The 12,376-nt window shown below is 37.0% G+C and overlaps 1 long non-coding RNA gene across 1 annotated transcript in view; it reads right to left on the bottom strand.

Moving 5' to 3' along the window:
• Positions 1 to 1,119: 1,119 nt before the first annotated feature.
• Positions 1,120 to 12,376, bottom strand: part of LOC103658014 — a 35,197-nt gene continuing 23,940 nt past the window's right edge. Inside the window, exon 3 of the long non-coding RNA XR_005833900.1 lies at positions 1,120 to 1,672. This is a non-coding gene — a long non-coding RNA (uncharacterized LOC103658014). The remainder of the gene's footprint in view (positions 1,673 to 12,376) is intronic.

The raw sequence follows: 12,376 nt of genomic DNA on the forward strand, positions 1-12,376 counted from the left end.
TTGAGGGAAGTTTCTAATGTGAAAGATATGGTGTACAAATACAAATGGAAAGGGGGGGCACCTGGGTGGCTCAGTCGGTTGAATATCTGACTCTTGATTTCGGCTCAGGTCATGATCTCATGGGTTGTGGAATTGAGCCCCATGTTGGGCTCCTCGCTCAGTGCAGAGTCTGCTCCAGATTCTCTCTCCCTCCCCTTCTGCCCCCTCCCCCCCAAATAAATAAATAAAATCTTTTTAAAAAAGAAAAAAAGCAATAAGGGAGAAGCAAACTTTAAAAGGAAAAAAGTCATTAATATCTTCAGAGTTATTTTTTAAAAAGCATACAGCATCCATGAAACAAGAATAGGACAGCTCAGAGAATAAAAATGAGTCATTGGGAATTAAAAGCTTGATAGAGGGATGCCTGGATGGCTCAGTCAGTGAAGCATCTGTCTTCGGCTCAGGTTATGATCCCAGGGTCCTGGGATTGAGTCCTGCATCGGGCTCTTTGCTCAGCAAGGACTCAAGAAGCTCCTTGCTTCTCCCTCTGCCTGCTGCTCCCCCTGCTTGTGTTCTCTCTCTCCGACAAATAAATAAATTAAATCTTTAAAAAAAAAAAAAAAAAGCTTGATAGAAAAAAACCAAAAGCACAAAAACCCTAAAAGATGGATTAAAAGATAAAGTTGAAGAAAGCACTTCTGGAAGTAGAGGAGAAAAAACAGATATGGGAAATAGGAGAAAAAGATAAGAAAACTGAAGAAAAAGAAAAAGTAGAACAAAGGAAATCATCAAAATAATTCAAGAGTTTAAAGTCTTGGTTTCCAGATTTAGAAAACCCACCAAGTGTCAAGGAAGGCAGATGTAGACAGATTCGTAACAAGTAACCCATTGTGAAATTTCAGGAAACCGGGGCAGAGAAATGATTCCACCAGCTTTCAGGAGCAAAAGTAAACAGGTTACACACAAAGGATAAAGAAACATAACAGATTTGGACTTCCCTACAATAGACTGGAAGCAAGATAATAGGCTTTCAAAAAGCAAGAGAAATACATTCAAAATCCTGAACAAAATAATCTCCAACCATAATCCTGTCCTCAGAAACTCTCAATCGAGAATGAGGATTAAACAAAAATATTTTCAGACATTCAAGTTCTCAATTTATTTCTCATGTATCTTTTCTTAAGAAGCTACTAGAGGATGTGCTTCATCAATATGAGAGAATAAACCAGAAAGAGGAAGACATGAAATACAGAGCGTACACGAGGGAGAGGGAATCTCCAATGACAACCATGCCCCACACATGGGAGTAACCAGGTCAGGTGGGGAAGTATCACTAAAGAATCAGACATGATCAACACTGTCCTCATCAAAGTCCTCTGCCATTATACCCCCTTTTAGTTTGATGATAGAGTACTTGGGTGAGCCTGACCCATGTTCTTTCCTGGGTTTGGCTTGTCTTGACCATGTGTTGATGATGTTTCTGCTCTCCTTTTCATCTGAGGACCATCATTTCACCTCAAAAGCATTTGGGCTTGACTTAGTGCTAAGACCTAGAGGGAGGCCATAGGAGTTAAAAGTAGAAACTACAGAGCAGCGCTCTCTGATCAAGCTTCAGCTGTGTGACCAGTATCTGCTCCACGCTACATCCGTATCAGATGGGTGGATCCTAATAAGTTCTGTATCCCAGGAGTCCCTGCAGAAAGAGGACATTTCTTATAAACTCTCAGAGGAGTTGAAACCACACTATGACCCAGAGACTACATTCAGTTTATTTTCTCCTGATAGCCTTCAACAAATGATGATAATATTGCCTTTTCCTTATACAACTAGGTTTGTGATTGCTATTACAGTTTTCAAAACTAAATAGTATATTCTTTAGTGATATATATACACAGATGGTCGGACAAAGCAAAGGAATAATGGACACAAAATCAAAATAATAGTTGCCTCTGGGGAGAAAGAGGAAGATGTTATGGGAAGGAGCACACAGTAATGCCATTTCTTCATCCAGGTAGTGGGTATATGGATTCATCATGATTATTTAAAACTATGCATATGTGCATATGTGGCTTATATGTTGTTCCATTTAAATGATAATTTTACAATAAAACATCTAAAAAAACAAAAAAATTAGACATTTTATTAAAGTATTTAACTGCATTTTATGAAAAGATGCTCCTATTTTACACCAACTTTGATTTCAGATATTAACCAAATTTAAAGTGTTTATAAAACTTAGTCTCCCCTAGTACAACTGATTCAAATAAAAACATTTAGACAAAACAAAAACAAAACAAAAAACAAAAAAACCTCATATGTCCTATACTCATATAACATTCCAATCAAAAGGAAATCAAATGAGGGGCACCTGGCTGGCTCAGTTGGTTAAGTGTCTGCCTTTGGCTCAGGTCATGATCCCAGAGTCCTGGGATGGAGCCCCGCATCAGGCTCCTTGTTTCTCCAGGAGCCTGCTTCTCCCTCTGTCTGCCGCTCCCCTTCCTTGTGCGCTCTCTCTCTCTCTCTCTCAGTCTCTCTCTCTGTCCAATAAATAAAGTCTTAAGAAAAAAAAAGGAAGCCATGTGATATAATACTGCTGCTATGTACAAAAAAGAAAGCAATTTCCTCTCAAATAAGCATAATGAAACATATTTTTGCATTATGTAAGTTTTCTTTTCCCCTGACTGGCAATACACTTGGTTATACTCTAAATATATACAATTAGGGACGCCTAGGTGGTGCAGTCGGTTGAGTGCCTGACTCTTGGTTTCTGGTTGGGTCATGATCCCAGGGTCTTGAGATCGAGACCCACCTTGAGCTCCATGATCAGTGGGAAGTCTGCTTGTCCTTCTCCCTCTCTCTCTGCCCCTCCCTCTGCTCATGCTCTCTCTGTCTCTCTCTCAAATAAATAAAATCTTTTAAAAAGTTTTAAATATACATATATAAATTAAAAATATTTGCTCTATATGAATATAGAATTCATAGTTCTATAAGGTATTCCATAAGCTATTCAAATAAACATCAGATATATTAGTAACATCACTTACTTAGGTAATTTATTAAAAGTATATTAAAAATCAGAAGATCTAGTGTTGTCACTAATTTACCAATCTCAAGTATTATTTACTTTCTAAAACACTGAAGTATAGTAGAGCATGCAACTTTTGATCTAGGGGTTGTGAATTCAAGCCCCATGTTGAGTGTAGAAATTACTTAAAAATAAAATCTTAAAAAAGATAAAAATAAACACTGAAGTATAGGGGCATGCTGGCTCAGTTGGGGGAGCGTGCAGCTCTTGATTTCCAGATTGTGAAGAGGGGGACAGAGAGAGAGGGGGGAGAGAGAGCCCCTTGAGCGGTTGGATCTCACAACCCTGAGATCATGACCTGAGCTGAATCAGGAATCGGATGCTTAACTGACAGAGCTACCCAGGAGCCCCTCAATTGTAGCAGTCTTAAGTAAATCTGCTTACCTTTTACTTTGAGACTAGTTGATGAAATAGTGATTTCTTTAAAAAAGATTTATTTATTTTAAGAGAGAGAGAGCATGAGCAGGGGCAGAAGGAGAGAGAGACTACCCAAGCAGATTCCAAGCTGAGTGCAGAGCCTGACTCAGGACTTGATCCCAGAACCCTGAGATCATGACCTGAGCAGAAATCAAGAGCTGGCCATTCAACTGACTGAGCCACCCAGGCACCCTGAAATACAGTAATATTTTGATGTCCTGTTTTGCATTTTGGTTTGTTTTATTTTTAATCCCTGAATCATTGCTAAGGTGAGGCAAAGCAATTTTATAAAGGTTCATAAAACACAAATATTTTTCTAGCTTGACTAAATATAAGCTATAGTTAAGAAAATTTTAATTTTCCTCTGGACACACTGCCTCAGGCAAATATGTACTTCTACCTATGCCCAGGGGTTGTCTGATTCATCACTCACTGAAACTGCAATTCACCTTATACCTGAAAAATGCTAATTATATCTACTTTTTCTAATATGTGCTGCAATTGCAAAGCAAGTGTCAATCTAAAACTAAAAATAAGTCATTTGCTCTAGTTATCAATAGCACAAGTGCTTTCTGTATAAAAGTCTTTACTATAGGGGCGCCTGGGTGGCGCAGTCGTTAAGAATCTGCCTTGGGCTCAGGTCGTGATCCTGGCGTTCCAGAATCGAGTCCCACATCAGGCTCCTCCGCTGGGAGCCTGCTTCTTCCTCTCCTACTCCCCTGCTGTGTTCCCTCTCTCGCTGGCTGTCTCTCTGTCAAATAAATAAATAAAATATTAAAAAAAAAAAAGTCTTTACTATAAAAAGTGAAACCTTGCTAATTAACTAATTACAATTTTATTGAGTACCTGTATGTGCCAAGCACTGAAGTAACTGCTTTTGACACATCCATGTATGTATAAAACAGACAAAAATCCCTGATTTCATAGACCTTATATCCTAATGAGGGGAAAGATGATTTTAAAAATATATAGGTACATTATATAGCATGTAAAAAGGTAAGAAGAAATGTGGAGGAAAATATAGTAGGCCAGAAATGTGTATGTCATGACAGTTGTGATTTTAAATAGGGTAGTAAAGGGAGGCCTCACTGAGAAAGTGGTATGGGCGAAGAGTTAAGGCGGTAAAGACGTGAGACCTGAAGCTATCTGGGACAAGGCATTTTAGACAGAGAGAAGAGCAAGTGCAAAAGTCTTGACATGGGAGTTTGCCTGGTATGTTTGTGGAAAAATAAGGCCAATGTGACCACAGTGAAATGAATGAAGATTGTTGCAGGTGAGATCACAAAATTAAGGGGCTAGATCATGGGTGGCCTTGCAGGCCATTGTGAGGAATGCAATGGAAAGCCATCGTAGGTCTTGAGCAGAAGAGAGACATGGCTGGCGTATATTTTTAAAGAGCTGCTCTGGCTGCTGGATTGACAATAGGTTGAAGGTGGGGCAAAAGCCAAAGTGCAAAGGCCAGTTAGAAGACTCCAGACAAGGGATGGTAACAGCTTTGACCGGGAGAGTAGCAGTGTAAGTGGTAAGATGTGATCTGATTCTGGGACGCCTGGGTGGCTCTGTTGGTCGAGTGTCCTCCTTCAGCTCAGGTCATGATCCTGAGGTCCTGGGATCGAGTCCTGCATCAGGCTCCTTGCTTGGCGATGGGGAGCCTTCTGCCTGCTGTTCCCCCTGCTTGTACTCTCTCTCTGACAAATAAATAAATAAAATCTTTAAAAAAAAGTGGTCAGATTCTGAATATATTTTGAAGATAGAGCTGATACGTTTCAGATGAGGAATATGACAAAAAGAAAGGACATGAGGATAAGTCTAAAGCAGACTATTGGAAGAATTCAGTTGCCATTAATTAGATGGGGAAGGCCACATTCTATCATGAGTATAAGACTCTGGGTTGATAAATGTTCTGAATTTATTTCTAAATAATGTTTTACTACTTATCAAAGTATTTTATGGGTGAGAGATATTTATAACTAATAAGCCAGTTGAATCAGAGTGTAACTTTTTTATTTCTGAGGATCTGATAAATGAAAAAAACATTCATGATTGTTGTTTAAAACAGCACTTCTTTTTTTTTTAAAGATTTTATTTATTTATTTGACATAGAGACAGCCAGCGAGACAGTGAACACAAGCAGGGTGAGTGGGAGAGGAAGAAGCAGGCTCCCAGCGGGGGAGCCTGATGCGAGGCTCTATCCCAGAACGCTGGGACCACGCCCTGAGCCAAAGGCAGACGCTTAACGACTGCGCTACCCAGACGCCCCTAAAACAGCACTTCTTATATAACTGTTAAGTGTAACTTACCATCCTTGTTCTAGTTGAACTGCTTAGGTCCTTTTCTTATGGTGGGTGTTCAAGTGCTGGTGACACAGGCTGGTGCTGTCTATACAGCACTTTAATTGTAGGAATTATCTCTTAGCCTACCCATCTCCTGATTTTTAATTATCTTTAGAGAAATTATACATGGAAGTTCCACAATGATTACCCACCGTCCTACGCTAGTATGTCCTAAACCTGTTCATTATGATGTAGAGAGGACAAGGATATGTTCTCCGCTCCACCTCCTAAGGTATATTTCACTGTAGTGGCCCTTTCCATTTCTACAAATAATCCAAATCTAAAAAGGCATGCTTTTGTGTCTTGAAAGATAAAATTCTTTGTTTTCACAGCTTTACTCTTATTTTGGCAATGATTTCTGTGCCTGCATTTTATTCTGGTATTCTTTTTTTTCTAATTGAAATCCAGTTGACATACAATATTATATTAGTTTCAGGTATACAGCATAGTGACTTGAGAACTATATACATTATGAAATGCTCACCGCAGTAAGTGTAGTTACGATTTGTCACCATACGATGTTATGACAATATGATTGGCTATGTTCACTATGCTGTGCTTTTCATTATTCTGGTATTCGCTCATGGAAATGTATTGCTTATTTCTATGAGGTAAGTTTTGCTTTTAAGATTCTATAATTCTGTTTTTACTGCCATGGTAAATACTTGTCTGTTTATAGTCTTTTAAACCTTAAAATTAATATGGAAGCACATATTAGACTTGGTTGGAAACTTGGAAGTAATCTGATTCAACTCAATATCTAATTAAGCAGATACCCAGGTCGTTAATTTTAACCACACACAGTCTAAGGGAGCCCACTACACCACATAGCAGTCATCACATTCTTAAAGGGCTCCAGTTGCTAGAAAGGTTTTCTTCACAAAGAATTAAAGTTGGCCTTTTTATAGCTTTTATCCATAAATCCCTGAAACTACAAAAGTGCAACTGCCTTTGATTCAGACATCCAAAGTTACATTATCAGGTCAACCAGTAACTAGCCATGTGACACTGTCAGAATCATAACTACTTTGAGTCTCACCTTTTTTTTTTAATATTTATTTATTTGAGAGAGAGAGTGCAGGGGGGAGGGGCAGAGGAAGAGGGAAAGAGAATCTTAAGCAGACTCCACACTAAGCATGGAGCCTGATGCAGGGCTCAACTCGGGGCTCATCTCACCACCCCAAGAACACAACCTGAGCCAAAACCAAGAGTTGGATGCTCAACTAACTGCATCGCCCAGGCACCGTGAGTCTCACCTTTCTGATTTATAAAATGAGGGACTGGACCATTGAATACCTCTTATAGCTCTTAAGTTCCATGTTTCTAGTAGGTCTTTCATAGGATCTTCTGATGCCTGAGTGTAGCTATCATATTCCTCCCTAATGTCTTGAGTTCATTCAAGGATTCCTTTTGTGACATGGTTTCTAGCTCCTTCACAGTCCTTACTGCACTTCCCTGATACATTCCAGATTGTTAACATGCTTAAAGACAGTCCTCAGAACTGGGGGAAATAAATGTTCTAGATGTGGTCTGGGTACTGCGTTCCATGTTCTAGTCCTCCATTTTCCTTGTATTAATTATCTATACCAGTGTAACAAATTATCCCCAAATTTGACAACTTAAAACAGCAATAAACATTTTATTAACTCATAATTCTGTGAGTCAAGAATTTGGAAAGGATTTGGCAAAGTGAATCTGATTTGAATTTCTCATCAGGTTGCAGTTAGGTCATTGACCAGGGCTGTAGTCATCTCAAGACTTAACTGGGGCTGAAAGATCTCTTTTAAACTCACTCACGTGGTTGCTAGCAGGCTGAACTTTTTCATGGGCCCTTGACTTGAGGGCCTTAATTTCTCATCATACCATGTGAGTCTCTTCTGTAAGACTAGTTACATCATGGTGCATCATGACAGCTTGCTCACTCTATAGCAAGTGAGCCCAGAGAGGGAAGGAGGGAGCAAGAGAGAGAGAGAGAGAGCAAAACCAGTGTCCTTATAATATAATTTCAGAAGGAATATCCCATCACTTCTGCCAGGTCCAGCTTGCAGGGTTATACCTAGACATTGAACATCAGGAGGCAAGAGGCATTGGAGGCTATCTTAGAGGCTGCCTACTTCAGTTGTGAATATCACCTTTCTATAAATGCAGCTGAAGATTACGTAATAGTTTTATGCCAATGGTTCATGTTGAGCTTCTGGTTAATAAAAACACAAAAAGATTCTATTTGTTTTATAAAGCAATTGATTTTGCACTTAGTTCTTTGAATCTAAAGGCGAGTATTATCTCTGACATTTTATTTCATTTGTTGTTAGTGCATTTTTAAAAAAATTACCTCCTACATCTTATAATTTAAACCCCTATTGAGAGAATAGAGAGTCTGCTAAAACAGTTTCAGATGTTTACCAATTTACTTTAAGTAATTCCTGTGAGAGGAGGATTAAAGTAGCCTTATGAGTAAACACAATATCTTATTAAGCCTTCAAGATCTCTTATAAAACTTGATAAACATTCTTCATTAAATTAATTAAAGATAATTATAAATAAACTATTATATCTGTGTTGGTCTCTATCGGCCCTTTCAATCTCTGAGTACCTAACCCTTGCAGAAACTAAACAGCAGTTAATGTCTTTGTATTTCTTTGAGTTACTTAAAGTCACTGTTTTTTGTATTAAAAAAATCTTCTTTTCCTAACCTAGCTGAAATAAAATTAATATTAGATATTGTCTCTACTTGAGAGATTAATCCTCTACTTGTTTGCTTTCTTAAAGAACTTTAGTCTATAAATAGAAATTAAAATAACATAATCAATAATTTTTAGGCAAAGAGGCACAAAATCCATTATATTTTAAAAATCTACAATATAAAAAACGTGTTTAGTGTTATAAATCTTGTCTACTTTGGTTTCTAAATAATTCTTTTTCCTTTTATGGAGAAAAGATAACAAAAATATGAACAAAATGACATCTCTAAATGTTATAGCTGTGTTAAAAATGTTGTAGCTGTGTTGTATTGTTTGCAAAATATGAAATAAATATCTTTTGAATGGCTGTTTTTAGTGGCATCATAAGTTATATACTGTAAATTAAGAAAGTGCATTCCGAGTTAAGAATCACTGATCTGACTTAGAAATCCAGTCAAATAAAACTGTATAGGTTTTTGATACTTGGGAGAAAAAGAGGTTTCAAATTGTTTTTTCTCCTGTCAACAGGAAGAACCGTTTTATTCGTTCTCAAAAGACCTGGGCTCTGTACATGGTACTGTCTGTATGGTATGATCTTAGACCAGCCTTCAATTCCTCTTTATCTTGGTTACTGGTCTGTAAAAGGATGTGGTTGGACCAAGGTTTCTTTCAGATTTCAAAGTTTCTGTTTTTATGAATTTCTTATTATTCTCACCCTCTTCCCTGAATATTTCAACCTAAAATGGAAGGAATTATAGAGAAGGGAAGCATAGGCAAAATTAAATGTGTGTCTGAGTCTTGGTCCACTGCTATACTTGGGAATTTTCGTTCATCTTTTTTTAAAAAACTTGTTTAGAGCAATTTTAGGTTTACAATACCATTCAAAGGAAGGTACAGATATTTCCCATAAACCCTCTACCCTCACACATGCACAGCCTCCCTCATTATCAACATCACTCACCAGAGCGGTACATTTCTTTTGTTTAATCAAGGATGAACGTACATTGACAGATCATAATAACCTAAAGTCCGTAGTTTACCTTTGGATTCACTCTTGGTTTTGCATTCTAAGGGTTTTGTCCAAAACTTTTGGAAGAAAGTATAATGCCATGTATTCATCATTATAATATTATATAGTGTATTTTCACTGCCCTAAAGTCACTAATCTTTAAAGATTTTATTATTTATTTATTTATTTATTTATTTATTTATTTATTTATTTATTTATGAGAGAGAGTGCCCGTGCTTGTGCGCACAGCATGCTTTAGGGTGGGGGAGGGAGGAGGCAGAGGGAGAGGGACAAGCCGACTTTGCACTAAGAAAGCCCAAAGCAGGGCTGATCTCATGACCCTGAGATCATGACCTGAGATACCTAAGCCGAAATAAAGTGTGGGATGTTTAACTGACTGAGGCACCACTAAAGTCACACTAATCTTTAAAAAAAAAAAAGGCAAATATTATTTTTTGGATTATAAAACATATAATCTTTACCAGAAATTCAAATATTTAAAAATTATAATTTAGAAAATAAAAGTCTACCATAAGCACTCCTAGCAGTAATTTGATAGATTTTAAATGCACATTTTAACCTGCATATTAATTCTAACCTAACCTAAATATTTAATGAGCACCTATTATGTACTCAGTTTATGTAAAATCATATAAATATTAATTTTGCAGAAATGCAATCACATTATTCTTCAAATACATACTATTTAAGCCACTTTCTTTTTCACTTAAAGAATAATCTTAGACTACTGCATGGTATTATGTTGCCCGATTTATGGATTATTAGGTTGTTTCCAATTTTCATTATTATGAATAAATCTGCAGTGACTATTCTTATGCTTATGTCTTCACACACTAGTAAAAATATTTCTCCAAAATAGATTCTTTGAAATGGAATCGCTGAGTCAAAGGATATACATATGTATTTAAAATTATAATTGACATTACAAATTACCATCCAAAACAATCATATCTTTATATTCTCTTATCATCAGTAGAGTGGGAGTGATTATTTCAAAACACTCTCTTCCACACTGAATATTATCAATCTTTTAAATCTTTCCCAATCTGGAAGGAGTAAAATGATTTCTCATTGTATAATTCCTTAATTTTTGGTTAGTTAGGTTGAATATATTTCATAGAGTCATTTGTACTTCTACCATGATTCATCATCTATGGGATTTTCATATATACTTACTAAAGAGTGGTGACAAATTTAATAAATGGAAAATTTAATTGGAGCCTAAAGCTCCAAACTTGTCTCCCTTTTTAAAAAGAATTTTTAAAAAGAGTGTCTCCCTTCTTAAGGGGTGCCTGGCTAGCTCAGTCGGTAGAACATGCGACTCTTGATCTCGAGGTCATGAGTTTCAGCCCTGTATTGAGGGTAGAGATCACTTAAAAATATATATCATGTATCATATAACATATACATACACATACATATATGTACAGACATATGTATGTATCTTATATATGCATATATGTATGTATATGATATGTGATATATTTTTATGTATATATGATATATGTATATCATATATAAAGTTCTACTTTAAAAAAGAGACAGAGATTGCATTCTCTGAATGATAACTTACACTTGAAATGGTTTGGAAACAAATTGGCTAGAGCAGATAAATATGAGTACTAATTTTGACTTTACCCTGAGTCAGTGGCAATAGATGGGCTATTACTTTAATTGTACCCTTTACCTCGTCAAAGACATTTTAAGAGGTCTCTAGAGGTAGTTGTTATTTCAGTGCAGAGAGTGGTACTTCAGGGGAAACAAATGTTTTTGTAAATCATGGGGAAAATATTTGACAGAGTATAATATAAATTTGGATATGACTAATCATTGTTGACTACTGATGTTTTTCTATATACTTCTTACCTTGATTCTGAATATATTTGTGAAGTTAAAGTTTTCTTATAATAATAGGACCTAAATAGGTTAAAAAATTGAATGACTTTTTTTATTGAGTTATAACTCACATATCACACAATTCACCCTTTTATAGTGTGCAATTCAGTAATTTTTAGTACATTCAGAGTAAATCACCATCACCATTATCTAATATTAGAACATTTTCATCCCCCAAAGAAACCCCATATTCATTATTCCTTTGTCTCCGTGCAGCTCCTGGCAACCATTAATCCATTTTTCAACTCTATGAATTTGCCTATCCTGGAAATTTCATATAAATAGAATCAGACAGGGCTCCTGAGTGGCTCAGTCAGTTGGGTGACTGCCTTCAGCTCAGGTCATGGTCCTAGGGTCTTGGAATGAAGCCCCGCATTGGGTTCCTTGCTCAGTCCCACATCATGGTTCCCTCTGCCGCTCCCCCTGCTTGTGCTCTCCCAAATAAATAAAATCTTTTTAAAATAAATAAATAAATAAATAAAATCATACATGTGGACTTTTGTGTCTGGCTTCTTTTCCCGAATATAATGTTTTCAAGCTTTATCCCTGTGTAGCATGCATCAGTACTTCATTACTTTTTATGATCTGCCTTAGTCAGCTTGGGGTGCTATACAAAATGCCATAGATTTGGTGACTTAAACAACAGACATTTATGTCTTATATTTCTGGAGGCTGTGAAGTCCAAGATCAAGATGTCTGCTAGATTTGATTCTTGGTGAGGGCCCTCTTCCTAGGTTGCAGTTGGCCACCTTCTCACTGTATCTTTATATGATGGAGAAAGGAAGCTCCAGTGTCTCTTCCTTTTCTTTTTTCTTTTTTTTAAGATTGTATTTATTTACTTGGGGGGGGGCAAGCGGGGGGGCAGAGGGAGAGGGACAAGCAAACTCCCCACTGAGTGTGGATCCCGATACCAGGCTTGATCCCAGGACCCCATGACCCCAGCTGAACTCACAAC

Source organism: Ursus maritimus, unplaced genomic scaffold (assembly GCF_017311325.1).
Source record: "Ursus maritimus isolate PB19 unplaced genomic scaffold, ASM1731132v1 scaffold_11, whole genome shotgun sequence".
NCBI lineage: Eukaryota > Metazoa > Chordata > Mammalia > Carnivora > Ursidae > Ursus > Ursus maritimus.